Below are 17,670 nucleotides of genomic sequence, written 5' to 3'. Positions count from 1 at the left end.
TTTGTTTAATTTCAAGTTTATACATTTCATGTTGAAATGCATCCAATAGCCCCATCTGGTATTGTGATTAGTTCCTAGCACGGTACTCTGCAGAGTCCATTTGCTGAATTGAAATGAATACCTTGTCAGTGTGGAAGATGCTGTAGTTGCTAAGTTGGCAACATGAAGATATATATAAACACTATTCAAAAGAACAGATACAGTCTAAATTATGACAACCTCAAGAATTTACCTTCAGCCTTTCTCAAAGCCACTGTCACAATGACTATCTGCCACAGGTCACCTGTGAAAGGCTGTCTCAGAGACACTAACTCATGCCACAAATATGACAGTAAGTACCACCTACTCTCAAAGTGCTTTCCAATGACAACAAACAAGCAATTCAGGATAAGGCATATATTTAGTTTTTTAACTTAAACTTTTTTGTTAGTTTTCAACATTCACTTTTATAAGATTTTGAGTTCAAAACTTTTTCTTCCTCTCGCTTTTCTTCCACCCCAAAGATGGCATGCAATCTGATATGGGTTCTACATGTACAATCATATTAAACATATTTCTACATTAGTCATGTTGTTAAAGAAGAATCAGAACAAAAGGGAAAAACCATAAGAAAGAAGAAAAAAGAGAGAAAATAGCGTGCTTTGATCTGCATTCAGACTCCATAGTTCTTTTTCTGGATGTGGATAGCACATTCAAGATCTTGAATCTTTTGGAATGATCATAAATCACCATATTGCTGAGAAGAGCTAAATCTATCAGAGCTGGTCTTCACATAGTGTTGCTGTTACTGTGTACAATGTTCTCCTGGTTCTGTTCACTTCACTACGCATCAGTTCATGTAAGTGATAAGGTATATATTTTAAAAATAGAAAGCTTTGCTTTAAGTCGAAATTAGCAGTATTTTCTACCTTAATCTATTTAGCCCTATTTATTTTCCTAGGAAATTTCAAAGCCCAAAATCTTCTAAGGATATCTCAGTTGAAAAATATCACCATGTAATATTTATTGCAATTTTAAAAATTGTTTATTTCTCAGAAGACTCATAAGGAAACAGGGAAACATACATTTTTAAAGATGAAAATAACTGCTATCCAAAGATACTTAGTAAGTTGGTCTAAAGTGGAATTTTACTTCCTTTTGCCTCCAGGAAGCAACAGTAAAGATTGGATATTTTTTAATATAGGTTTTACATTAATATACCTACTTTTTCAACGAAAATTTTTAAATGAAGAACAATGAAAATAAGCTTAACAAAATGAATTTACACTGCCAATGAATAGTACCGTAGCAATTATATAATACAATGTGTTAAAAATGAAGTCAAATTTGAGGTGTTGGTGATGGCAGACACCAGCAGACTATACTCATGACACCAAGAAATGCATTGTGCTAACTGATGCATATAAACATGAAGTGTGTAAACCTGAAGTTAAATAAACCTTATATGGAAGTACCACAGTATCAGTTATGTAGTTAAAAGTATCAGAATATGATTATCAAAACAGCAATATAATAAGCTGGTTTCCCCTCCTTCCTCAAATTGCAACTTTTGAAAAACTGAAATAAGCCAAGAATGGTTATAAACAATCATTTCAAATTTTCATAACATCACAAATTTAGAGCTAGAAGGGACATTGGAAGCCATCTGGTTCAACTACCTCATTTTCAGTAATTAAATTTAAGCTCATCTTCTTTAATTTTCTCTAATTTTTCAAAATAAAATGATGTCCCTTTAACACGGAAATGCAGAATTGGCTTGAGGTGAAAACCTGCTGGAGCAGCTAAAACAAAGACAACGATAACAAAAACAGTAGTGGAAATAAAGAAACATGAAGTAAAAAACCCAAAATCCAGATACTCCAAATTGGAATTCATGAATATTGTTATTCATGGAGAAGGAAAACTACTGTATTTGCTTTGTATGGAGGCTGCCACAGCAGACAGCACGAATCCTACCACACTGAGAGATCTCACGAGTGTATTACCTGAAATAAGTCGATAAGAAAAAAGATTTTTTTTCCCCGAGAAAATAAGATGCTGTAGAGAAAGTGGAGAGCAAAACCAATTTAAGGAATATTTGGCAAAAAACGGTGCTGTAGTAGTTGTGTAACCCTGGGCATAACATCTCTGGGCTTTAGTTTCTGATCTTTGAAAAAGAGGGTTATTAGAATTAGAACTCCCTCTAAACCACCTTCCAGCTCTAAATCTATGCTGCTTTTAGGGAACAAGTGGCTTTTTCAAACTATATTTTAAGTGTACCACAACTTTACCAGTTTGAAATTGATTGGAATATGTAATAAATAAAAGATTTCATTCTCCTTAAAAAAATATTTTTAATAAGCAAAAACAAACTTCAAAAAATAATGCAACACCAAAACAATTGCTTTAAGACTTGCAATATTAAAAAAGAAGCATTATTAAGATAAATGTAGGTGCCACCGGCAGCTACACTATTGAGAGAGTTAAAATAATCTTTCAGATCACATGCAAAGCAACTTCAAATGATTCTATTTATAAGTGATCCAGTGGGAAGGAGCATGGGCCATATGCCTGAAGACCTTTGTAATCAATTAACTGAAAAACTAAGATCTTCCTATTTTGATTGCAAGTGGATGAAGTAACAAGTATAAAGATGCTTATTTGGTTGTACCTACAATATGTTGTTGAAACAGATGTTAGGAAAGATTTCTTACTTTGCAAATACAGTGATGGCAATGTCATATTGGGAAATTCTCAATACAATGAATAGATTTTATTTCTAAATGAAGATGAGGTATGTGGAAGAGCTATAATGCACTCCAAATTGATGGGGCTAAAGAGACAGACCTGTCAAGATGAAAAGGCCAGTCCACAGTGCACCACTGACAAGTGAGGGTCTATGGGCAATCTGGATATATTTCATGCCTCACAGACTCAGATCAGAAACTAGAATGATGCCACATAAAAATCCAAAATAACAAAGTTTCTATCAATAAGAAGTTAGGACTTCCCATAGTGAATGCACAAAATGATATTTTGATCTATTTCTTTTTTTTTTTTTTTTAATTTATTTTTTTTTATTTTGTAATGTTTAACAATCACTGCCATACAATTGTGATTTTATCCCCCCCACCTACTCCCCACTCCCTCCCTCCCTCCCCACGACTGCATACAATTCTGTATAGATTCTACATATACTTTCCTATTGAGTATATTTTCACTATAGTCATGCTATGTAGTCAGACTAAGATAAATGAAAGAAATCGTATAACAAATCAGAACATGATACACAAACACATACACATACACAAACATGATCTGCTACAATATGTGAGTGACTTCCATATTTCTCTCTCTGAGTGTGGCAGGCATTTTGCCTTGAGATCCTCCATTGGGATTTTTTTTTTTTTTTTTTTTTTTTTGGTAAGAAGTTCTTGTGTTATTACAAAAATCTAAGTCTACCAGAAAAAACTCTCACACACTGTGGTTGTTGCTGTGCATAAAGTTCTCCTGGTTCTGCTCCTTTCACTCAGCATCAGGTCATATAAGTCCTTCCAGGCCTCTCTGAAGTCTTCTTGTTCATCATTTCTTATGGCACAATAGTACTCCATTATATTCATATACCATAATTTATTCAGCCATTCCCCAATTGATGGACATCCCCTTGACTTCCAGTTTTTGGCAACTACATAGAGTGCTGCTATAAATATTTTTGTACATGTGGGACCCTTTCCCATTTTTATGATCTCTTGGGGATATAGTCCTAGTAGCGATATTGCTGGGTCAAAGGGTATGCACATTTTTGTAGCCCTTTGGGCATAGTTCCAAATTGCTCTCCAGAATGGTTGGATGCGCTTGCAGCTCCACCAACAATGAATTAGTGTTCCAACTCTCCCACATCCTCTCCAGCATTTATCATTTTCTTGTTCTGTCATGTTTGCCAATCTTATAGGTGTGATGTGGTACCTCAGAGTTGTTTTGATTTGCATCTCTCTAACCAATAGTGATTTAGAGCATTTTTTCATATGATTATAGATAGCCTTAACCTCTTCCTCTGAAAATTGCCTGTTCATATCCTTTGACCATTTATCAATTGGGGAATTATTTTGATCTATTTCTAATCTGAATTAGAAGTGAAACCTGTGCTTGTTAATCAATCACCAAGCATGTCAACTATGTCCATAGTAATTACAGGTGGTAGCACCAACATTTATCTTATTTACAACAGCAATTTTTATTTTAAAAAACCCAGGCATTTCTAAACAGAAATGACTAAGGAACCTATCTGCCATGGAAAAGAAGATAAATTTAGTATTATTTTATCTGAATATAAACAGTTAGTAGGTGTGTCTTTTTAGCATCTATTAAACGTTATTTGAACCTACAATTCTAAGTTTTGGCTAAAGAGTTTGATTTATAAAACACTTCAATGCATATTTTACTATTGTTCATAACATTTTATTTTTGTGAAATAGGTTTTTATGCTGGAGCTGTTATAAAACTACAAGGACTTTAAAAACAACTTTGAAGGTCCTACTTCACATGTTTCTGATTGTCAGAGATGACGACAAAGGAAAACGACAAAAGTTGGAGGGGTTGCAGTGGGGGAAATCACATTAATGTACTGTTGGTAGAGCTGTAAACTGGTCCAATCACTCTTGAAAGCAATTTGGAACTATATCCCCAAAGTAAGTAAACTACATTTCCTCTGATCAAATGATATCACTACTAGGCCTATAATTCCAAAGAAATCAAAGAAAAGAGGAAAAGGATTGACATGTACAAAAAATTTATACCAGTTCTTGTTATAATGACAAAGGACTAGAAACTAAGGGGGTGCACAACACCTGGTGAATGGCTTAACAAATTACAGTAAATTAATGTAATGGAATACTATTGTATCATAAGAAATAACAAACAGCATCATTATTTTTCAGAGAAATCTAGGAAGCCTTGTATGAACTGAGGAGGACTGAGGTAAGCAGAATCAGGAGACCAATTAATGCAATAACAATAATACTATAAATACAAATAATTTTTGGTAGACTTTACAATGCAAGGACCAACCATTATAAAGAAATGATGAATTATGCTGTCAACTTTCAGCTAGAGAGGCGATAGATTCAAGATGCAGAATGAGACCTGAATTTGTTTTGCTTGGCTATACTTATTTGCTACAGGGGGTTTGTTTTTCTTTTTTTATTGGGGGGTGATGGAGAAAAAATGCTAAATGAACTTTTGTTAACTGAAAAATAAAATAAAATAAAATGTTTAAAAGTTGGGAGGGTTGTGGAAATATGGGAACACTAATACAATGATGATGGAGCAAGATAACTTACTCCAGCCATTCTGGAAAGTAATTTGGAAGGAGGCTAAGAACAGAGCTACAATGTCCACACACTCTGACCTAGAGACTCCACAACTAGGCTTCTACAAAAGTCAAGGGCAAAAACAAAAGCTTCATATGTACCAAAATATTTTAATGCAGCACTTTTTGTAGTAATGTAGGCTTGAAAACAAAGTAGCTGTCCATCAACTGGGGAGCAGATAAGCAAGTTATAAATACACGAATGTAATGAAATGTTACTATGGTGCAAAAAAAATGGTGAATATTATGAATAAAAAGAAACAAGAAAAGATGTGTGAGCTGCTACAAAGTGAATTAAGGAGAACCAGGAAAAGAAAATAAACAATGACTGCAATGAATAAAACAATCAAAACCAGATGCTGTGAAATTATAGTTGAAGTTTGCTTGACTCCAAAGAAGAGCTATGAGAATACAGTTCCCACCCTCTGTGAAGGTGGGATACTGTTAGTGTAGAGCACTGTCAGACTTCACTGATTTGCTGGCCAATCGTGCTGAACTATTTTTTCTTCTTTTATTATAACGGATGGTTCTTTGAGAGGCAGAGGCAACAGAGCTGTATTGGGAAAGGCAAGTGATCTCTGAAAACAAGATATCAATAAAATGTTTTTTAAATTAAAAAGGTCACCACTACATAAGGTGTGAATCCACTAAACTTATTTTCCTCATCTTTTTTAAAAATAATTTTTTCCCAATTACATGTAAAAACAATTTTTTTGCATTCTTTTTTCTTTAAATTTTGAGTTCCAAATTCTTTCCCTTCTCCTCCCCCCTCTCTGAGATAGGAAGCAATTTGATATAGGTTATACATGTGCAAAAATATATTTCCATATTAGTCATGTGAAAGAAACACAGACAAAAAAACATGAAAAAAAAATAAAGTGAAAACAGTATGCTTGCACCTGCATTCAGCCTCCAACAGTTATTTCTCTGTAAGTGGAGAGTATTTTTCATAATTATTCCTTTGGAATTTTCTTGGATCAATGTATTGCTGATAATAGCAAAGTCATCCATACTGGATAATAATAATACTGCTGTTATTGTGTACAACATTATCCTGGTTCTGCTCACTTCACTTTGTATCTGTTCATGTAAGTCTTTCCAGGTTTTTTTGCAACCCTTCTGCTGGTCATTTCATGCAGCATAATAGTATTCCATTATAATCATATCTCACAATTTGTTCAGCCATTCCTCAGTTAATGGACATCCCCTCAATTCCCAATTCTTTGCCATAAAAATAGACACTATAAATATTTTTGCACATATAGGTTCTTTTCCTTTTTTTTTTTTTTTAAATCTCTTTGGGATACAGACCTAGTAGTGATATTACTGGGTCAAAGGGTATGCAGTTTTATAGCCCTTTGGGCATAGTTCCAAATTGCTCTCCAGAATGGTTAGATCAGTTCACAACTGTACCAACAGCACAGCAGTATCCCAATTTTCTCATAACCCCTCCAAAATTTATCATTTTCCTTTTTTGTCATATTAGCCCATCTGACAGACATTACCTCAAAGTTGTCTTAATTTGCATTTCTTTAATCATAATGATTTTTAGAGCATTTTTTCACAGACTATAGATAGCTTTGATTTCTGTTTGAAAACTGCCTATTCATATCCTTTGACCATTTAGCAGTTGGGGAATGACTTGTATTCTTATAAATCCGACTTAGTTCTCTATATATTTGAGAACTAACTAAGATCTTTATCAGAGACACTTGCCATAAAAATTTTACCCCAGTTTTCTCTTTTCCTCCTAATCTTGGCTGTATTTGTTTTGTTTGGGCAAAACCTTTTTAATTCAATATAATCAAAATTATCCATTTTACATCTTATAATGCTATCTCTTGTTTGGCCCTAAATTCTTCCCTTATCCATAGATCTGACAGGTAAACTATTCCATGTTTTCCTAATTTGCCCACGGTATCACTCTTTATGTCTATTTAGATGAGTTCATGTACCCATTTTGAACTTATTTTGATATATGTTGTGAGATCTTGATCTATACCTAGTTTCTGCCACAGTTTCTTCATCTTTAAAAGAAGAGAGGTAGACTGGATGAACTCGAAGATTCTTTCAAGCAATAAAATTTATGGTTTATCCCATGTAGTCAAGTAAACCAAGTCATGGACCATGTTAAATATGTTTAGTTATAGAAGCAAGCTAAGCAGTAACGGTTCAGAAAGTCTGAACTTAAGTCTTGACTGCCTTGATTTTGGAACCCATATAATAATTTCTTGTACCTCATGTTACCATCCTGTTATGGTTAGCAAGTTTTAGTAAGCTGGGTAGCCCATGGACTTTGCTCCTCTCTGCACAAGAAGGAATGGGGATTGGGGAAAGGAATGCTTCAATCCCAAAGGCACATATTTGGAACTGGTATAGTGAAAACATTGCTGTACAGGGTGAAAAATAAGGAGCAAAGATGGTTGGCAGACTCTAAACCACAGAGAATTATGAAATAGGTGGATGAAGTGTGTGGGATAAGTTAAGGAACTAGGCAAAAAGTAAAAAATGGTAAGCTATAACACCAAAGAAGATAACTACTGCAACAAGAACACCATGCTTAGAAGAAGAAAAATATAAGGCCCCATAAATCCAAAATCTTGATTTACAAAATCTTGAATTAACCACCAGACACAGTACCTCCAGTGACATGTGATCACTCACATGCAAAATCTGAAAACAACCTAAGGATTCACTTTCAACTCTCCTTTCCACTTCCTCCCCTCTCAATACCTGCAGTCCCCTATACAGGGGAGAAAAACATAACAAACCACAAACAAACACTGAAATGACAGGCAGATGAGGTTCCATAACACGTTTTAGCCTTTTGGTGGGAAATATCAGAACCTCCCTTTGTGGTCTGTTGTTCACAAGAACCAATCCAGAAGCTGGTGTAGGCTATGGCATAGTGAAAAAGGTCTTCAAGGCATGTAGTTTTACATAGTTGATTCAGAGGCCTGCCTTTCAAGGAAGAAATTCTTGATCACAGTTAAAGCCCTCTCACACAGATTTTAATCACATAGTTCCTAAAATACATGGAAAATGCTTAGAATGAGCAGGACTCCCTTCTCAGAACTACTTCCTCACTCGTGACAAGGGAACAAACAGCCTGCAGACAGGAAGATCCCCAAGAAGGGGTCTTGACCTATTTATTGTTGGTGTAGTCAAACAATGTACAGTTCTCACACTCTGGAATAAAACTACCCTAAGGAATTACTTTATGTTGTTTTGTGGCTAGCTGGCTGCATTCCAGCATCAAAAGCAGGCTGCTTTGAACACTGCTGACTGAGAAACAAATACAAATTGGTTTTAGAATTGTTCAATCTTTAAGGAGACCACTGATAACCCAGAAAGTTTGAGGGTTCAGTTGTTTTCAAAAAGCTTCACTGCATTAAGTAGGCTTGCATGAAATATTTAAAACTATCAATGCAATTTGTTGAGTTCATTTGTTCCTTAAACTGCTTAGAAAGGACATCCATCTCACAGAATGTAAAGAATTCCAGACTTTTGGTTCTTAGGTCTAGCCTAATTTTGAATAATGGGAGATACAGCACCAATTGACAGCCAGTGAAGAATCTTAATTGTTACATTTTGCCCAGAAGGAACAAGTCGGGATTATAATAGGAAGAGAATAAAATGTTTTAGACTCTACATCAGCATTGCCAGTGAATTAAAAATCTATTCAATTCAAATAGTTATTAAGCACATTGCTATTTGCAATGAATAGTGAAGCATTTTTAAAAAAACTTTCTATTATAAGTTTAACACCAACAAACATGAATATTTCAATATACAATAAGCAGAAAAGGACTGCATATGAAACAGCTTGTCACATGTGTTTTTTAAAGTGCACATTCAATTTAATCTAACAGTAACAAAACTTCTCTGCTTTTCTGTGACCGTTTCTGAACTTCCTTCTAAAGGATTTCTTTACCTCATCTTAAACACTTAGAAACAAGCATCACATACAGTTTTCAGAGAGCCTAGAACATAATGTGACTTGACTTGGTAGATCACTGAACGTAGCGTCCAAAACAAGTTCAGACGCACACCTGTGTACAAGTATTATGCTCCTTTCATTAGCAATGAGATATCAAGAGTGGGGCATATTTTGGACTTGGCACATTCCATCTCAGAATTCAAATTCAATAATTATTCTAGGCCAGACTACTTTACTGACATGATACTGACAAGTCAGTCACTTGGGCAACAACTTTTCCTTTTATTTAACGTAGCTGGTCATGTAGTGATGCTAACTTGTGCAAGTACTGGAACCGAGAAGACACTGATGTCCATCAGCCTCCTAACCAGTTCACGTATCAGCTTCAAATGGGAGAATGCGGGCAGATTTCAAGCGGGGGCAGTGGGGAGGGAAGGTGGTGTCAACAAAGAATGATTATCTCATCTATATTCCTCATCATTTTCTCCTTTCTCCAAATTTCTCTGAATTCATTAAACTTTCTAGCAAGAAGACACTCCACTAATAATACCTCCCTCCTATTTGATAGTTTTCTCTCTACACTCCCACTCTAAATTGCTCTTTATTCCCTTTCATTCCTTAGCCCTTTCAAGTTACATATTCTCTTTGGGAAGGCTAGTCTAGTAGCAAAGATCTTTTGCTGGTTGAATGTTCATGCAAGGCTGAGCCTCTCCTTATTATAGTGCTGGTGGAGCACTATAGCATTTCTGCCATAGAACTTCCCGTGAGGCCAAAGCACAGTGAACTGTCACTAGTCAGTGTCACTGAAATAGAAACACACTGCTACTTCTGGATAACTCAAGAGGACTGAGAATGCAGACTCATCAACATCCCTGCACAAAGCAACTATTTCTCCTTCTCCTGTATCTATTCTCTGTAAATCTTAAATGTCCACATGCAATAAGTCTTGAATAAGGAAAAATTACTACAATTGCTCAATAGACTCTACTCAATCCTCATCCTTTTTGACATCCCTGCAGCAGGTGATATTGTTAACTATCTTATCATCCTGGATGCTCTCTCCTTCCTCTTAAACTAGATGTCCCACAGTCACCTCAAACTCAATCTGTCCAAACTGAACTCATTATCTTCCTCCACCCCCACTCCAAAAGCTTCCCTCTTTCAAACTTCCCTGTTACTATCAAGGACATCATCATCCTCCCAGTCCCCGGTCTGTACTCTTCAACACCTCTCTCATTCTTCCCCACATATTCAATCAGCTGGCAAATCTTGCCATTTACCTTTATAACATTTCTTGTATAGATCCTCATTTTCCTACACAAATCAACCCAGTTTGAACCCTCATTACTTCTTGTCTAGACTACAGCAGCAGCCTATAATCAATGTCCATGCCTCAGGTCTCTAACTGTTACAATTCATTCTTCACTGAGCTGCCAAGGTGGTTTTCCTGAATCATAGGTCTGAGCATGTCATCCCCTGCTCAAGGAGCTCCAGTGGTCGCCCGTTAGCCCAAGGATCAAATAAATAGACTTCTGTTTGGCACTGAGAGCTCTTTACAATCTGACTCCTTACCTTTTCTGTGTTCTTTTATTTTACTGTATAGTCTAGCTGCACTGGCAGTTCCATCAACATGAAACTCTATCTCTTGACTTTGTACTGGTTGTCCTTCGTGTGTAGGATACTCTGCCCCCTCTACTCTACCTCTTGGCTATCCTGACTTCCTTCTGCAAAACTCAGCTCAAGTGCCACCTTCTGCAGGAAAGCCTTCCTAGGTCTTCACACATGCTGGTTCCTTCCATTTTCAGATTATCTTCCATCTCCTCTGTATATATCCTGCGCCCATGTTACCATTTGCATGTTATCTCCTCCAAAAGAACAAGCACTCCATGAAGGCAGGGATTGTTTTTTACTTTCTTTGTTATCACCATCATTTAGCACAGTGCCTGGCAAAAAGTAAATGTTTAATAAATGCTTACTAACTAGCTACAGATGCAAGAGTAGTCTAAAGATATTAGCATTCTGAAGGGCAGAAGGGACAGGTTTTCTATTGTATTTGAAAGAGAATCTTGCAGAACACAAAAGATTCCTGTGAATCTATGGACAACATCTGTTAACCTTAAAGTCTCTTCACAAATCCATCACTGTGGATGGGAATTCTTATTCATTTCTCTCTGCATAAATGTTTACACAATGGTTCAACAGTAGCTGACAGAGAAGGAAGCCTATTAGTTACTGTTCATTGCCAAACAGTTCTCCAAAGGCCCTTTCTATAATAACTAATTAATTATCTTCCAATGACATGCCTAATTAATTGTTTAGACTTGAAAAGCCGATAGCTCTGAAGCAAGACTCCAGGAACAGCAAAATCTATGCCATAAAATTCAAATCAGAGTTCTTTTATTCCTCATCACCCTGCCTTTCCTGCCTCACTTTGACCTTTTCTAAAAAGCAAAAGAAAACAAACTACAGCTATGAAAATTTGTGATGTGTTATCTGGAAGGTCACTTGCATATAGTGAAAGCTTGCTAAATGTCATGTACATCATATTCCATTTGCAATGATCAACTTATATTGTCAGAAACCTAAAAAAAAACAACAACCCAACAACATGAGGAAGCATCTTCAGTAATAGAAATGGTGAAGCTGGAGATTTCTGTTATGAGAAAATCAAATCTACCGCTTTCCAATAAAGTGTGTAAAGGTTTGTGGACCCATGGTCATGCGCTGCATGCATGTACCCATAGACTCACACACACAGAGTACTACTGTTATGTACCTTAACCATGTTAAGGCTCCTTCAACCTAAATACCACCTTGGCTTAATCAGGCTCCTGGAATTCTTTCATTTATTAATCCAAATCAGTTAGATGACTCTCAAGGTCCCTTCCAGCTCTTAATCTATGACCTTATTGTAACAGGTATCTGAGGCTTCCCTGGACTTCTGAAGTTTGTAGTTCAGATGCACAAGTGTTCCCTCAAAACTCTGAGAACAATTTGGAGTGTGAAGAACTTTGATCTGGAAGTGAGATTTGAGTCACATCTGGGAAGTTTAAAAAGAAATGTCTACAGTCTGTGGATTGTGAAGGGTACCAAGCTCTTCCCAGAACTTAAATTACGCCTGAAAGAATCAGTGACCAGGAGCAACAGGTGAAAGGAGAATAGGAGCAGCTGAGTGGGACTATCAGGGCTCTGCAGGCATCTGCAACAGAGTAGTAGGACCAAAGCTACTAGTGGTACTCACTTCTTTAAGGACTGAAGGAAAGTTCTACTCTTTGATCAATTTTTCCTCCTTGTGTCCAGTAACTGGCACTATCATACACTCTGTTCATTTCTTTTGCCTAAGTGTTTCCTGTATCATGATTCTGCCCCAAATATAAAGAAGTACAAAAGAGCTGGAAGTATGAAGTATTTAATTAGGGTAGAGAAATAAAACTGTCAAAATGTTAGCAATCTTCCTAAGTAGGGACTCTGAGCTATAGTACTATGTTGTGTTGTGATATAAACTTATAAAATAACAGAGAAAAAGCCATATGGACCTGAGGGCCATTATAATATCCCAGGCTAAAAGTGAGCTAACTGTAACAGGATATGATTGATTTAGCCTCCTCTCTCTACTTCCTCTACTGGAGAAAGAAAGGAGAACAGTGCAGAGACAGTGGAGGCCTGGGCAGAATTCAGCTCTGCCTCTTTTAAAAGGGAGGAAAGAGCTGAAAGCAGCACCACCCATCACTGCCACACTGTGGCTCCATGATCTCTGAGGGTATGAAGAAGAAAAAAATTCTACTGCCAATAAAAGAAAGTTCCACAATGGGTAGGTAAACAGTCATCTTTGGTGGCAGGAGGCATATGGGAGGAAAGGCCCAAGAACATTCTCATATCCTAACATCTGCTAGTGACAAGAAGGCCTTCAAGGTGAATGTGTACTTGGCAAAACTATTCAGAATCTGAGGGAAGTGAGGGATTTACAACTCTCTCAGCATGCCTCTAAAATTGCAGAAAAAGGAAGGTATTTTTGCCTCTTTCAATTACTAGTGCTAGTAATGTGTATTCAATGGGGAAGCCCCCTCCTTTCATCAGGAGGAACTAAAGGTTTGAGATCATGATGCAGCAGGCAGAGTTTTCAGAAAGTTGAATCTCAGAGAAGAGTGGAGAAGGTGTACAAGTCCAATGGGTCTTGTAAAAAATGGCACTGTGGAAATGAGAAGGAGGAGGTAGAGTGGAAAGCAGTGGTGGTTACAGAAACTGGCAGAGGTAAGGCTTCAGATTTCTGCTAATTAAGACAGTAAGACCAGTATATAGAACACTGGGCCTGGAGTCAGGAAAGCCCAAGTTAAAATTCAGCTTCTGATAATTATTAATTGTGTGACTGGATACATTATGAGGCCTGCATTCAAAATGAACACTTTGCCTATGCTATTTAACTGGCTGGTCAATTTCACTTGCTTTCAGAAAAAAGTATATTCTAAACTACTTATTTCCAAACTATTTATAAGTATAAATCTGATCCATCCCAAAACTCCCTCATACAACACACTATAAACATTTCATACTCCAGCTATTAGTATTCTGAGGGCAATGAACTGATATGTGACAACAGGTATTTCTTTTTCTCCTTTCAAAAACCAACACCCTAAAATACATAATGCATTGAAAAGAATCTCACATATCTGAAAAATATCACTCACTTGTGGTATTCAACACTCATCAGAGAGACCAAAAGTTTTTCTAAAATACATATAACAGTATATCTGGAGCAATGGCTTGGAAATACTGGTGAAGACTATATTCTGTAGTCTTAAGCACACATATCTATTTTATGTTTTGCTTTCTTCAGCTGTCAAAAAGGGAAAATAGTTATCTTACTCCATATCAGAGGACTGCTATAAGAATCAAATGAGATAGTAAATGCGAAAAAGCTTGGAAAAGTAACAACAGCCTACACAGATGCAAATCAATGACAGTCCATAATCCGAAGCTGGTTCTGTCAACAAATTTGCCTTTAGTTCTAATGGTGCATGTGTATGGCAAAAGGGATGGAAGTGGGGGAAGGGTGTAGAATTGGAAGTGCCAGGCCCACAAATTGAGCTAATTCCTAACCAGTACCATGTTACATGTTAAGGTAATAAACAGATGAAAAGCAATTTTATTAGGAAGCTTCAACAGCCTTAAGAGCAGTGGGTGGTGAATTCCTGAGGCCCTGGCTGTACTCATATAATATCAACAGAAAAAGGTTGGATGGTGATGTAATGTCTGAGGCTGTGCCATATTTTCAAGGTCATTTTTATTTGACTCACAGGATACAAGTTAACCCTTTAGTGAGTATGTTAAATCCAGAAGATGTGGCCACCATGAATCCCTGGTACCCAAATACTGACTAGGTTTAGAAGAAAGAGCATTGTGTGCATTTCAAACAGGTCTGAGGAACTCCAAAGATCAATCTTTTACACAGGAAGCTTCAATCAACTAGTATCTATTAAGCACCTAGCATATTCTAGGCACTGTGCTCAGTGCTTGGAATGCAACTACAAAAAAAACCTAGACAATTCTTTTACTGAAGGAGTTTATCTTTACTGGGTGTGGGGGTGGGGAAGGAAGCATGCACTTAGAAGTATCAGCAGGATAAATAAATAAAGGCAGTGATTAGCAGATGAAGCAAGGCTTCCTGTGGAAGGTGGTGCTTCAGGCTTGTCTTCAAGCCATACAAGGACCGAATAAGAAGGTGAGGAGAGATTTTCACGATTGGGATATAACCAGTATAAAGGAACAGAGACAAGATATGAGAAAGGGGAAAATGTACAATGAGATTGGAAAGATAAGATGTGGACAGGTTGTGAAAAAGCAATTATTTATATTTTGTTCTACAGACAATAGGAAGTCATTGCAGTTGACGGAGTTGGGAAGTGACATTGTCAAATCTGATTACTTTCAAGAGTATGTGGGGACCATTAGGTCATTACATGAGATAGGGTCAAAGTAAAATGAGATATCAGAATAATTGAGCTGTGAATTTCTTTTCATCAAATATCAAATTTCCTTTCATACCTGTTTATGGAATATTTTACAGAAGCAGAGAAGCACATCTGCTAGTTTCTCTCACCACTAGGGTAAACAGGGGCTGAGAATACTAAAATAGGAAGAGATCAACCCTCTCCTTTATAGACAAAGTGATTACTAGAAAAACCTGAAGAAAAAGACATTCTTTTCCAGTGCTTAAGATAAATTGCAGTCATTTATCCTGGGAGAAGGGCTATTAAAGGCAACACAAATTAAACCTCCAAAATTTAGGGAAAGATAATACCGTGTTGTGATTCAGGAGGACATTAAAAATGACAGACGTGTTTCAGAGGAAAGAACAAACCCCTAAATATAATAACCCCTTGCCCAGAAGTCAAGGGATATTAATTCACAATAAACTTTCCTTTCTATTACTGCCTTCTAGGCAGCTAGGTAGAGCTAGGATAGAGCCCTGGGCTTGGAATCAGGAAGACTCACTTTCATGAGTTCAAATTTGGCCTCAGATATTTACTAGCTGTATGACCCTGGGCAAGTCATTACCCTATTTGCCTCAGTTCCTCATCTGTAAAATGATCTGGAGAAGGAAATGGCAAACAGCTCCAATATCTTTGTTAAGAAAACCCCAAAAATGGGGACACAGAAAGTTGGACATGACTGAACAAGACTGTGTTACTGCTAAGTAGAAAGGCAACCGATTTTTGTATTTTGTAGCCTGCAACTTTAGTCAGTCAACAAGCATTTATTAAGCGTTTACTAGGTGCCAGGCAGTGTGCTAAATGCTCATGATACAAAGACAACAACAGTTCCCCTCCCCTCAAGGATCATATACCTATCCTACTGGGATAAATAACATGTAAATAACTAAGTGAGCACAAGGTATGTACAAAACACACAGAAGGTCATTTGAAAGAGGAAGGAACTAGTATCTGGAGGAACAGGGAAAGGTCTTCTACAGAAAGTGGGATTTGAGCTGTGTTTTGAAGGAAGCAAGGAAACTAAAAGGTGAAGGAGAGCAGGCAGAAAATTCCAAGCATGAGGGATCGCCAGTGCAAAAGAACAGATAGGGGAGATGGAGTATCATGTTCAGAAAACTATAAGAAGACCAATGTAGCTGGATCACAGAATGGGTAGAAGGCCATAAGGGGTAAGAAAAATGGAAAGGTAGGAGGGTGCTAGATTATGCTTGAAATACTAAACAAGATTTTTTATTTGGTCCTGGAGGTCAGGGGTGAAAGGTCAGAGCTATGCTTTTATAAAAATTACCCTGGCAGTTAAGTAGAGGAAGCTATCTATTGTTTCAACTAGTTTCCTGATTCCATAGAATTTTCTAAGTAAACAAGGATAGTTTTATCTCTTCTTTGGCTATCTTTATATCTTTAATTTCCTTCTCATCTTTTTGCTACCAAAGTAGCAATAATATTAATAATTAGTAATAATAATTATATCAGATAGAAGCAGGGAAAGAATAACTTTTATTTCTGTAAAACTGGGAAAGTGTCTAGCGTATCCCACTGAATTTAATGCTTGCTTTTTGTTTCAGATATTTTCTATCATGTTAAAAAATATGTTGTATTGTATCTTCTATCACTATATTTGGAAGGCTTTTTAAAAATAGTATAAATAAAAGTTATACTTTATCAAAGGCTTATTCCACATTTATTGATTTAACTATGTTTTTATTTTTAATATATTAATAATTGTAAATGTTTTCTTAAAACAATCCTTGCATTCCTGGTGTACATCTAATTTGATAACAGTGAATCTTTTTTGGGAGAAATTTCTGTCATTTTTTGCCAGGATTTCATTCAAAATTTTGAATCAATAATCATTAATGATCTTGGTCAATAATTCTCTTTCATTGCTTCTCCAGTATAAATATTAGAGTTATAATTGTCTCTTTAAAAAGGACTTTGATTGTGGTTCCTTTTACAGTAGGTTTTAAGAATTTTTTTTGCTGCTTCTCTGCTCTGATTTTATTTTGTTAATCTTTTATCTTACTCATTTTATATTCGTCTCTCTTAATAAACCATTAGCCAACTAATAAAAAAAAGGACATTGTTAGTCTTTTTGAAGTATCAGCTTTTCCTATTTTTAAATTAGATTTTTAAAAATCAGTATTTGTACTCTTTTTAATTTATAATTTATCAATTTCTCTAGTTTTCAAGATCTGCTCTTTGCTTTCTAATTTTTGAAACTGCATATCCAGTTCGTTAACTCTTAACAAATAAAAAAATGTTTAACAAAATAGTAAATATGCTTTTAAGAATATAATTTTTCCTTTGATGACTGTTTTAGCTGTATCCCAGAACTCTGGTATGCTGTCTTTTCATTTTCATTGTCTTTCACATTGTTGTTTTTACAATTGTGT

At 36.2% G+C, this 17,670-nt stretch overlaps 1 protein-coding gene across 1 annotated transcript in view; it reads right to left on the bottom strand.

The window, feature by feature from the left end:
* The window catches only part of DCAF5 (DDB1 and CUL4 associated factor 5), a 133,242-nt gene that overhangs the window by 25,088 nt on the left and 90,484 nt on the right, over positions 1-17,670 (bottom strand). The window lies entirely within an intron of this gene.

This window comes from Notamacropus eugenii, chromosome 1, assembly GCF_028372415.1.
Source record: "Notamacropus eugenii isolate mMacEug1 chromosome 1, mMacEug1.pri_v2, whole genome shotgun sequence".
Classification (NCBI taxonomy): Eukaryota; Metazoa; Chordata; class Mammalia; order Diprotodontia; family Macropodidae; genus Notamacropus; species Notamacropus eugenii.
Note: the sequence above shows the minus strand (reverse complement) of the source record. Positions and strands in the feature narration are given on the sequence as shown.